The sequence below is a fragment of the Spinacia oleracea genome, chromosome 4, assembly GCF_020520425.1.
Source record: "Spinacia oleracea cultivar Varoflay chromosome 4, BTI_SOV_V1, whole genome shotgun sequence".
Taxonomy (NCBI): Eukaryota; Viridiplantae; Streptophyta; class Magnoliopsida; order Caryophyllales; family Amaranthaceae; genus Spinacia; species Spinacia oleracea.
Genome location: NC_079490.1, coordinates 143083640 through 143096638, shown reverse-complemented (window position 1 = coordinate 143096638; position 12999 = coordinate 143083640).

Genomic DNA, 12999 nt, shown 5'->3' with positions numbered 1-12999 from the left:
ATGTGTCATGTCGTGTTCTATTCCGTCCTCGAAAAAGAGAGAAAGAAAATCAAGTTAAATATCCGTTTTCGAAAAACTCCATTTCACCATCTGAACGTCTTCAATGACTATGTGAGAAGTCGGTTCAAGTCAGTAAATTCCCAATGACTCGTGAGGGAACTATTGGCGTTTCTAGTGATGACCCTTAAGTAAAATGTTATCACTCGGGGGCTCGTGAGACCATCGCCTAAATTTGGTCTTAATTGGACTAAGTTCCAGACGCACTCCGTCTACCAATACTTTGATTATCGTCTTGCCCAGACTCAATCGAAGTGGGGGCTAACTGTAGACGCCTACATTTATCCCTAGGCCCGAAGCGGTGTGTTCGATGATGAAACCAAACACTGCTTGATTAAGCTTTCCTAAATGCACGATGAGCAGCCTGTGACTGGCTGACAATCCAGAAAACCATATTTCCATTTTTAGAGCTGCTATTTATAGTAACTGCCATGCTTAACTACTGCCCAGAATAATAACCGTATAAGATAAATATTCAAGTGATTACGTTGCTCTACAATTAATCATGGGATAAAGAATGAAGAGTTGCACACCAATTAGTATTCTATAAGATTAAACCGTGAGTGAATTCGGATAAAACCGAATAAATTTGGAAAAGTGGAAGTTAAACACCAGCGATGGAAAATTCGCTTGGCAGGCACAGGCCACAAATATTCCAGCGCACCAACATAAGCGCCATAATTTTCTAGCGCTTTAACTTGGTTCTCACCCAATCACGCAAAGATAAAGTTTTCAGTCCAGCTGTAAAATACAGATCTGGCGCTGCATTGTTAAGCGCTGGTTATTTCTAGCGCTCCTAATCAAAGCGCTAGAAATTTCCAGCGCTGCTACATGTTTTTCAGAAAACTCCCATTTCTTCGATCCTATCTCATTTCAGCCTGTTGCACTATACATAGAGGCCTCTGAAACCCTGAAAATACACTGAATGCCCCTCAAAAACCCTAAGCTTGAGTATTGACCAAAGCTTAGCTATTCTCTTTCTGCCCCGTATTCTCGACAGTCTGCCGTATAAACACACTGTTAAGAAGACTCTATCCTCACGATTAGCCGTCTAAGTCCAAGTACTGCCGAAGCTATGTCCCAATACCTAGCCTAAACACTCAAAACTATGGAAGAATCCCGTCACGCAGTCAGTCAGTTACCAGGAGGTTCGAAAACTAAAAGGAAAGCTAGGAAAGTCAAGTAGTTAGTGTTCCTGAGAACCGCAGTATAGCTTACTCTATATTGTAACCTGAAATCTACCTTTTGTTGCTTTTACCACCATGTAAATCTGTTCACAATAATATGTTTTATTAATCACGTCTAATAAGATAATCTCTGGACAAATCTGATATTGCTAGGCTCCTTAAACCAATATAAATCACCGTTTTGACGACTATTTAGTTAATATATGTGCATTACAATCAACTCTGATTAGTAATGTAGCATAACGCATGTCCCTTTCATCGTCATATTGAACTAGTAAGGACCGACGCGTGGGCTAATGTTGGGCACTCCCCGTATTAGTAAACGTCCCCCGAACTCTCAATCTCTACTCCGCTCGATGTACGTTGAGCGATCTCCATAATAGGGATCATAAGGGAACCTATGACCATTGTAACTCAAATATGTCTGCACTCCATTCATATCACGATAACCGGGTTTTGTCAGTTTTCTTCAATGTCGTTGTAAATCTGAATGGCGACTCCTACAGACTAGTAAAAAGAGGCTAATGCCCCCAGTTAGTCCATATTTTACTTAATATTGCTTGCCACATCCCGAGGGAAAGTCGTTCAGGCCGCGCTCTTCGAAAACTTGCGCCCCGTACCATTTTTCGACCCCCTCACAACGACACAAGACAAATAACAATAAGCAACCAAACAACACTCCTTTTTAATCCATTAGGACTTGTGATCAATCATACAAGACTCAAGTGATATTACTCCTATGGTTCCTTCTCAATATATTATTGAGATAACCCGACATTTCCATTAACTTGCGGGTTGTGCACTAGCCACGAAAAATCCTTAGTTCAATTCACATAAACTTCCCAAACATACCCTACAGACGAGGTAGAATAAATAGTGCAACGAGGCACGAATACTTGGCTCAAAAATATGCTAGACATTAAGTACGATAGCATAACAACAATCATTTGTATGTGAAACAACCCATACATGCATATAATACTTTAACAACATGCTTGACATTAAATCCAACGATTATAAACAATCACAATATGCTTGTTCAACAAAACATAGTTCCATAATAATATAGCATGTTCGTTCACAATATCAAACATGAATCCATAATGATATAGCATGTTCGTTCACAATATCAAACATGAATCCATAATAATCCAAGTCATTAATAAAGTATCACAAGTATCCTCATGTAAATGGTGGTCACCTTAGACATGTACGTACCTCGAATATATAAGTACGGGGGACCCCTTTGCGAATCAAGGCTCTATATTAGAAATCACCTCCTATCATTAAAATAATGAAATTTAATTATTATTTTTCTCATTAAATTTTCAGCAACTTTATTAATATTTAAAACACTTGAATTAATTAGAAATCATTCGTTTATTAATAAAATAATAGTCTCAACTGAATGGTTAAAACCCTAGTATGAAATTAATTTATTTTCATGCATAAAATCAATAAAAATCGACGTTTTAAGTCTTTGTAATATTCTGAAAAGTATAATTGATAATCATAATTAAAATAGTCATCTAATTATGCTAATGAATTAGTCACTAGGCTTAGATTAAAACCCTAACTCTAATTCACCATTAAAATCATTTAATACATCAAAATCAACACTTTATTTATTTATTCAAATCTAAAAATTACAATACTCCAATTCAAAACATACTTCAATAATCCAAACATACAAATCCTCAAAATTCGGTGTTCAAAACCGATCCCAGCATTTTGATTAATAAAATACCAATAATAATAATATAATTTAAAATACGTAATTGAAATAGAATAGATTAGGAAGAAGAGAATTATACCAACCGGCCTATAGCACGCTACAATCACAAATTGGATGTGATTGGGCGCAAAAGATCAACAATACGATGTATAGAGCACGACACACACACACACACACACACACACACACACACAAACACACACACACACTGTTGAGTAATATAGTGTTTTGATGATTATGAACAAATGATGATTATCTAACTAATGTGTGTATTGTTTAGATGTGCATGAACAAGTAATGAAGGTTAATAAAGATCATTTAGTTGGAAATTTCTGAAGATATATACAAGAAGAAGTGAAGTTCCTGAAAGGAACTCAAGAAGTGAAGGGAACTTCAGAAGAGAAGTCTAATTATATAAGTATACCATTAGACTTAGAGTTTGTGTCCTTAACTACTGCATACTTGTTTATTAGTTTGGTTTTCTTCATCTTGCTTGTATTGGTTGTCATCACTGACTTTATGGTTTTGATGACAACTAGCAAACGACTAACCTATGTTTGAGTTTCAATATGTATACGAAACAAATATAGGTTTGATGAAGAAACAAACATGAAGAGTTCAAGTCAATAAATCAAGTATCCAAGCTGCAACAAAGTTCTTCAAAGGAACACAAACAGATCAGTTCCTCAGCAGATCCTACGAGGAACAACGAGTATAAAGTTCCTGAGTAGGAACAAGCATGGAGAAGTTCCAGAGGCGGAACTATCAACATGAGGCTCTTGAGTTGGAGCATCATGAAGCATGAAGAAGAAAATAAGAGTTTATTTTCTAGGATTCATGTAAGTATGTAGAAACTTGAATAATTGAGGAACACGGTGCCAAAAGGAACTTGTCGGAACTTATGAGAAATAACGTCAGTTTATCTTCCTAGAATACTCCTAGTTTTAAGGTAATTTTAAGTGTCAATAACGTGGCTTTTAACACTCCTAGTTGTTAGGGATTTACCTTTGACTTTGAGTATTTATCTCCTAGTAAAACTCTATTTATTTATGTTTTTAAAATAAAAGATAATTTTTATAAAATCTTATTTTAGTTAGGATTCTGATTTTTATATCATATATTTATTTATTTATTATTTAAAATTCGTTTTTAATAATGTCCTATTCATTCTAGGATTTGTTTTGAATATCTTTTGTAGTTTAATGTGTTTAAAATTTTATTTTTAATAAATAAAAAATAATTAATCTTTTTGTAAAATAAAATCTGATTGTTAGTTATTTTATTTTAATAAAATTTATTTTTCTATTTTATTAAAATCAGATTTAAAAGGTTTTGTTTTAGAAAATTAAAATCATTGTTTTACGTTGTTTTGGAAAAACTACATTAGTGGAGAAATAATAGGAGATCATGGAAAACCTGATTATGCTTAGCCCTAACTCCATGATTTTCTCTACTGACTAAAGTCATGGGATCATGCCTAAATTGAAGGGCTTAGTGGTTGTTAGTGGAGAAGATTATGGAGAAAGTGGTTGAGGTTTCTTCCTCTATAAAAGGAGAGCTTTCTCATTCATTCAAGAGTGTCTGACTTGCGTTGTCATTCCAAAAAGGGTCTGGTTTATGTGGAATAATTTTACAGAAATTATATTTTGTTTTCCACGTTTTTAGAGTCAGTTCCTACAGTTCCAAGTTCCTGACAGTTCCGAGTTCCTTTACAGTTATTCACTCTCTACATATTAGAGTTTAATCAATTATCAAATGTCTATATTTTAAGAGTTGTTCAAGGGTTGAGTGAGCTCTTGTAATGGGTAATTTGTCAAGGGTTTGAGTGAATTCTTGTATAAGTTTTGGGCAGGAACTTGAGTGAGTTCCTGATGTGTATGGGGTAGGAACTTGAGTGAGTTCCTGTTGTATTTGGGGAGGCTTTGAGTGAAGTCTATGAGAGAGAAGCTGATAGGCTTTGAGTGAAGCAAAAGAGTCAAGAGAGACTTCTAGGGAAGTCAGTGAGAGCGTAGTTGTTTGAGGAACAACTATTGGAACTTGAGTTCGTAGAGGAACTCAAGTAATGCCCGAGTTCCTTATAGGTTTGTAACTGAGTTGTTGCCCTATAGTGAAAAGAGTTTAAGTTGAAATCCCTAGTGGGTCGAGGTTTTCTTTCTAGTTGGGCGTAGAAAGTTTCCTCGTAAAATCTCTCTTGCATTGTTTCTCTACTTGCTTAAAGTTTCTTTATAATTCCGCAAAATTGGCTAGAAAGTTCCATACTACAATTCACCCCCCCTCTTGTAGTGTTCCATCCGAATAACAATTGGTATCAGAGCCGGAACTCGCTGATAAGCAGGAAACCCTGCTGAGTTAAGTTCCTGGAAGGAGGAACAATTACAAGAAACTTGATGAAAGGAACTCGATCCTACCCATTCAAAGGAACAAGGCAGATCTGACTTTTATTGTTGAATAAAAGTCAGGCAAGGTATAACTGGCGATCTTCTAAGGTAAATATCTATTCCTTTAGACCTTCTTTGTGTGCATACATTAATTTATTGCGTGTTCCTTGCATTGTTTCTAATGGAACTTCTGTTTTGTTTTGATTTAAAATTGAATTTGAAAAATCTAAAATCTATATTTAATAAATGATTTTTCAATTTATTTTTTCAAACTTCAGTACATTAAATTTATTTCAAGGAAACGTATTTTGAAAATGCATATCTGTGGAACTCGGAGTTTTTAATTTTTAGGCAACAAAATATCCTACTTATTTTTTCTCTGCCTAAAAACTATTATTTTATATGCTTCATGAATATATTGAATATCATTTATATGAAGGCATATTGTATCTTGGTAGTAGTTGTTGTGTTGATTAATTTCTTAACAGTTACTACTAACAAGAAGGGACCCAAATCTGTTGGGTTCCCTCGACAAAGAAATTGGTACAGGAACAAACAAAGGTGCACATTAATATGTCAGAGTTCCTGTTAATTTAAGTTCTACATTGAGGAACTCGCTGGATCATTGTTGACCCACGAGTTATACTTAGGAACTCACGAAGGTGCGACATTATAAAAATACATTACATCAGCTCCCCACATCCGAACAAGGATCAAAATCCGAAGAGAAACTTTCGAATAAAGGAACTCATTTCAGCACCATTCCAAGGAACAGATAAAGGCTGCAACGAAAAGATCCTTAATGATACAGTTAAGGTAAACATCTAATTTTTGAGATCTTTATATGCATACGCTATTTATTTAAATCAAGTTCCTAACAACGTTTTATGAAAATTGTTCAAATATATTTTAAATTTTGTTTAATCGATTTTTGATTGTCTCAAATATGTTTTTGTGAGACAAATTTCAGATTCTAAAACTGATTTTGCATTCATGCATTATTTGAATGGTTCAAGGAACAAGACAAAGGAACAATGCATATAGCCACTCTTGGAACTTGGTTTCCCTGCAAAGGAAACTTTATTCTTTGGGCTGCATAATTTAATGTTATATCATTTTATTGTCCAAATAACGGATTTTTCATGTATTATGAGTATATTGAATATTTATTATATGTATGCATGTTAAATCTTAGATCTAGCAGTTTAAAATAATCATTTTCTAAGATGCTACTGCTAAAAAGAAAGGAACTGAAATTATGTCAGGTTCCCAAGACCATGAATTGTTTACAGGTCTGTTAGTATACAATTTTTGTATACTTTAATCTTCTAAATTATGCTACCTAAATATATTTACTACTAATGCATGATTTTGGAAGGTAGTAGAAGCGAAATTATTTTTACAGGTTTATAACTCATGATTGAGTGTGTGTATGAGGTAAAGGAACAACATCAGAACTACACCAAGAAAAAATGAGTTGGAAATCCATTAGATTCGTTGGAACAGTGAAGAGGAACTCAGGCTCGGAACTTGGAACTTAAGATGTAAACTAGTTCCAGTTCCACCAACATGTAAGTTCCTTTCAAATATGATGGGTCATATCAACGAATCAACTCACATGAACTATATAATTGGAAGTCACTTTGAACATCTCAAAGGAGCTCAATCATGTGAAATGTTAGTAAGGTTGTTCCCTCATTTTACTTGTGTTAATTAATGTTGAATATTTTTTTGATAACCTGTTTCCCTTAAATTGTTGTGCAAACTAACCTTATTTGTGTCATAGGTTTTATTTTGAAATTTAATATTTATAAAATGCATAATAATAAGTTCCATTGATCAAAGGAACTCTTCCTAAGATCTGGTGGAACAATCAACGAACTCAAGGTTACAGTAACTTGATAAATGGTACATAAACTATTTGACATTAAATTTATGGTGTCAAAGTTTTTCATGTACAAGTTCTTGATTCTTGTTAACCTAAGTTCCATGGAACAAAATATATGTTTCATGTTTCTTTCGTGAAGTAAATTTTCCAGGAACATTATATTTTGTTATTATGTTTGAGTATATATTTATTTAGACTAACTTGCTAATCATAAATTTGCACAAAAGTATTACACTTGAGTTTTATTTTTTTCCAAATTACTCATATTAAAATAGCTCAAGATGGACAATTTTCATGAATACCATAGGAACATGTTCTAGCTTACTTGAAACATGAAAAATGAGGTGGCTCCAACTAAGGGGGAACACCTCGTTATATCTCGACAACGATTGTTCTATGAGAGAAAATTCACTATATTGTTTGGTTCTACCTACAATGGTTGTAACTTTGGACAACTAAAAAGATCAACTCGATCAATCAATATCATGCAACAAGTTCCACTACTTCTCTAGTAGTAGAGAAATTGCCAATTTCAGTCATCGAGTTCCTATGTGCACTACAACTTTCATTTAATCAATTTATCAATGACATCGGCAAAGGAACTCGGAGAAGGTTGGTTCTTGAAAGGAACAACCAGTAAAAAAAGGTATTGATTTTTAGGAGACTCTCACTCCATTAGCTTGCTTATAAGGTAATTATGTATAATTTTATGTTGATGCACATATGGGACTTAGGTTGTTCCAAACAGAATATGACTTCTTTTTGCCTATAAGGAACAATGTCAAGTTCCTTCTTGAAAAATGATTTTAAAATTACTATTTTTTGTTTTCAAGAGAAACTGATTCATTAGTATATATATTTACAATGATATATATACATAAGTGTAGATCCTAACGAATTTTTTTAAAGGGTTCATGAGCATAAGTGTTTATATTAACATGATGAAGGAACTTTTGAAGAATGATTGACAATATTCGAGTGTAAGTGAAAGTTTCCATAAGATATGAGGGCATCAAGATGATGGAACTAGCACTCAAGGAACTCGAACATAAATTCATCAAAATTAGTCCAGCACCTCAAAGTAATCATACACATGATAAAAAATTATATAAGGTACATTTTTCTTATTCATATCATATCATGTTTTAATGTGTTATATTGTTTACTTATTAATTTAATTGTACAAGTCTTGAAATGCATTATGTGATTATGCTTTCCTTATGATTTCATCTATTCATGGACTGTTTAGAGGATCAATACTTAATGAAGCAATGACATGAGCATAACCTAGTCTTTTCTATGAGTTTTGTTGATTTGGAACTCCTATACATATTTAGATAAGGCAATTATGTATGCTTAAAGTAAATGTGTCGCAGTTATATTTTGTGCTGTAAAAGGCATACTCACTTGCCCAAAGAGTATTAGAGGTCTCATAATAGAACTATATGGATGCTATCAAACAAGAAAATCCTAAGTTGCCAAAGAAACAATGGAAGAAACATTGATGGAACTAGGCAAGTAGATTCCCATAAAAATAGTTCTTTATCTTGCTTAATATTGTCAGAGGGAACAAACCTATATTTTAACCAACTTCCACTTATCCACACCATATGTATTTGAAGAACAACATCTTTCCACAAGACTGGTTTGTGTGTTCGTGATTGGGTTGAGCATTATACTACATTCGCAAAGAGTGTTCTATTGTGCCGAGCCATTAGCATTATTCTACAACCTTTGGGTTGTGTGTCCGTACTAAGTACAATCATACTCTACAATCCAGTATTGTATCTCTACGTTGTATTCTTTATTCCTATCATTAACATTTCATAACTTCGAAGATCCTTATTTCCAAAATTATCATTCCACTCATATCCCGACACTTCAAATATACTACTTCCCACGAGCTCTAAGTTAATATTCATTGATTTGTATGGTTTGATGATACATAAAGAGTTATAAATGGATGGATACATTTTGAGGGGGAAGTTTGTGGAAGAAGTGAGAAGCAAGTTTATTATACTTTATCAATTGATATTTCGAGGGAAATCATTAGATGGAGCTACACTTACAAGCTCCAAAATGAAGAGAGGAATGGTAAGAAACTCTGGGGGAATAAGAGAGGAACAAATGTAAATGATTCATATTTGGTGGTGGAACTCAAGTATGTATGAATATATTTTCTCTTTACTGTTGTACTTAAAAACTCTAGGAAAGTGCCACAACGTGTAATGACACCCTTGTTTCAAAAAAAAAAAAAAAAAGGTATGATGAAAAAAAAAATGAAAAAAAAAGAAAAAGAAAAAGAAAAACAAGGGTGATCAAATCTTTATTATTTCCTAGATGACATATGATTCTGAAGACGTTTACTCATGGAATCAGTTGAAAGGGGAACATAAACAAAAATTGAAAGAACTTGATGAAATACGTTCAAGTTCCTTTTATCAGTGTGTTTCTCAAGGAAAGTTGGTGGTTGAAGAGAAGTGAACTTGATTGGTACATATCATGGTGAACGTGTGTTATGTTTAGAAGAAATTTCATGATTGTGAGGTAAAGTGATAAACTCTAATGATTGTTAAGAACCTCACTTTGAAAACCTAACTATAGAGCACACTATCTATCTCAAAGTTCCCTCTATTCAAATTGTTCCATAAATTTCTCTCATACTTCTTTGAGCCCGATATTACAATATCATACTCTCTTAATCCATTTTTGACTTTCAAATTTGATCTATGCTTGACTTTAATTTATTATTTGTCAAGTTCCTTCAGTAATTTTAAAGTTGGATCTTTGGATTGTGAATTGGAAATTCGTGTAGCATATGCATCCTAAGTTTGAAAATTGAGCATCTTGAGACTTTTAGGACTAACAAGTGTTTAACCTTTATGGTGGTAATTGTGGCATATAGCAATATGTATATATGATTTACCTAAAGCAAATATGTGTAAGAATGTCCTTTTCGATAATGACAAAAGGGGGAAGATTATGTATAATGCTTATTGTCTAATATAGTCAAGTCTAAATCCTCTTATGCATGACTTGTTCAATAGTTTCCAGTCTGTATTATTAAGGGGGAATTAATGTAAATCTTTAATGTCTAATTTGCGATAAGCATCATTTGTTTGTCATCATCAAAAAGGGGGAATATTGTTGAGTAATATAGTGTTTTGATGATTATGAACAAATGATGATTATCTAACTAATGTGTGTATTGTTTAGATGTGCATGAACAAGTAATGAAGGTTAATAAAGATCATTTAGTTGGAAATTTCTGAAGATATATACAAGAAGAAGTGAAGTTCCTGAAAGGAACTCAAGAAGTGAAGGGAACTTCAGAAGAGAAGTCTAATTATATAAGTATACCATTAGACTTAGAGTTTGTGTCCTTAACTACTGCATACTTGTTTATTAGTTTGGTTTTCTTCATCTTGCTTGTATTGGTTGTCATCACTGACTTTATGGTTTTGATGACAACTAGCAAACGACTAACCTATGTTTGAGTTTCAATATGTATACGAAACAAATATAGGTTTGATGAAGAAACAAACATGAAGAGTTCAAGTCAATAAATCAAGTATCCAAGCTGCAACAAAGTTCTTCAAAGGAACACAAACAGATCAGTTCCTCAGCAGATCCTACGAGGAACAACGAGTATAAAGTTCCTGAGTAGGAACAAGCATGGAGAAGTTCCAGAGGCGGAACTATCAACATGAGGCTCTTGAGTTGGAGCATCATGAAGCATGAAGAAGAAAATAAGAGTTTATTTTCTAGGATTCATGTAAGTATGTAGAAACTTGAATAATTGAGGAACACGGTGCCAAAAGGAACTTGTCGGAACTTATGAGAAATAACGTCAGTTTATCTTCCTAGAATACTCCTAGTTTTAAGGTAATTTTAAGTGTCAATAACGTGGCTTTTAACACTCCTAGTTGTTAGGGATTTACCTTTGACTTTGAGTATTTATCTCCTAGTAAAACTCTATTTATTTATGTTTTTAAAATAAAAGATAATTTTTATAAAATCTTATTTTAGTTAGGATTCTGATTTTTATATCATATATTTATTTATTTATTATTTAAAATTCGTTTTTAATAATGTCCTATTCATTCTAGGATTTGTTTTGAATATCTTTTGTAGTTTAATGTGTTTAAAATTTTATTTTTAATAAATAAAAAATAATTAATCTTTTTGTAAAATAAAATCTGATTGTTAGTTATTTTATTTTAATAAAATTTATTTTTCTATTTTATTAAAATTAGATTTAAAAGGTTTTGTTTTAGAAAATTAAAATCATTGTTTTACGTTGTTTTGGAAAAACTACATTAGTGGAGAAATAATAGGAGATCATGGAAAACCTGATTATGCTTAGCCCTAACTCCATGATTTTCTCTACTGACTAAAGTCATGGGATCATGCCTAAATTGAAGGGCTTAGTGGTTGTTAGTGGAGAAGATTATGGAGAAAGTGGTTGAGGTTTCTTCCTCTATAAAAGGAGAGCTTTCTCATTCATTCAAGAGTGTCTGACTTGCGTTGTCATTCCAAAAAGGGTCTGGTTTATGTGGAATAATTTTACAGAAATTATATTTTGTTTTCCACGTTTTTAGAGTCAGTTCCTACAGTTCCAAGTTCCTGACAGTTCCGAGTTCCTTTACAGTTATTCACTCTCTACATATTAGAGTTTAATCAATTATCAAATGTCTATATTTTAAGAGTTGTTCAAGGGTTGAGTGAGCTCTTGTAATGGGTAATTTGTCAAGGGTTTGAGTGAATTCTTGTATAAGTTTTGGGCAGGAACTTGAGTGAGTTCCTGATGTGTATGGGGTAGGAACTTGAGTGAGTTCCTGTTGTATTTGGGGAGGCTTTGAGTGAAGTCTATGAGAGAGAAGCTGATAGGCTTTGAGTGAAGCAAAAGAGTCAAGAGAGACTTCTAGGGAAGTCAGTGAGAGCGTAGTTGTTTGAGGAACAACTATTGGAACTTGAGTTCGTAGAGGAACTCAAGTAATGCCCGAGTTCCTTATAGGTTTGTAACTGAGTTGTTGCCCTATAGTGAAAAGAGTTTAAGTTGAAATCCCTAGTGGGTCGAGGTTTTCTTTCTAGTTGGGCGTAGAAAGTTTCCTCGTAAAATCTCTCTTGCATTGTTTCTCTACTTGCTTAAAGTTTCTTTATAATTCCGCAAAATTGGCTAGAAAGTTCCATACTACAATTCACCCCCCCTCTTGTAGTGTTCCATCCGAATAACACACACACACACACACACACACACACACACAAGAAGGCAACAACAGCGCTCGGCGAGGGCACGAGGCTGTGCGTGTGTTGTGCGTGTACTGTGCGAGCACGAAGGAGAGGAGAGCAGCGAGCGAGGCTCGTGAGTGGGCGCTGGAGTGCGCGAGGGACGAAGGCACAGGGGTGTGCGGTGCTCGACAGCAACAAGGCAGCAAGGAGCGAGGGAGAGAGTGCACGAGTGTGCGGGTGAGGCCAACAGCGAGCAGCGACGAGCGGGGCAGGGAGCGATGCTCGCGTATGGCTGGGCGTGTGCGGACAAGTAAAGGAGAGAGAGGGATTCGGGTATGAGAGAGAGAGAGAGAGAGAGAGAAATTAATGAGGGTTTAATGAAGTGGGGATCAATTGAATTTAAGTGGAGTATTTATATCCTTTCCCCAATCCCTAATGGGCTAGGCTTAGGAAATTAGATATTGGGCTTGCTTTGATGGCTGTGTTTGAATTAAGAATTGAAATTAAAAATCTTAGTTGGGC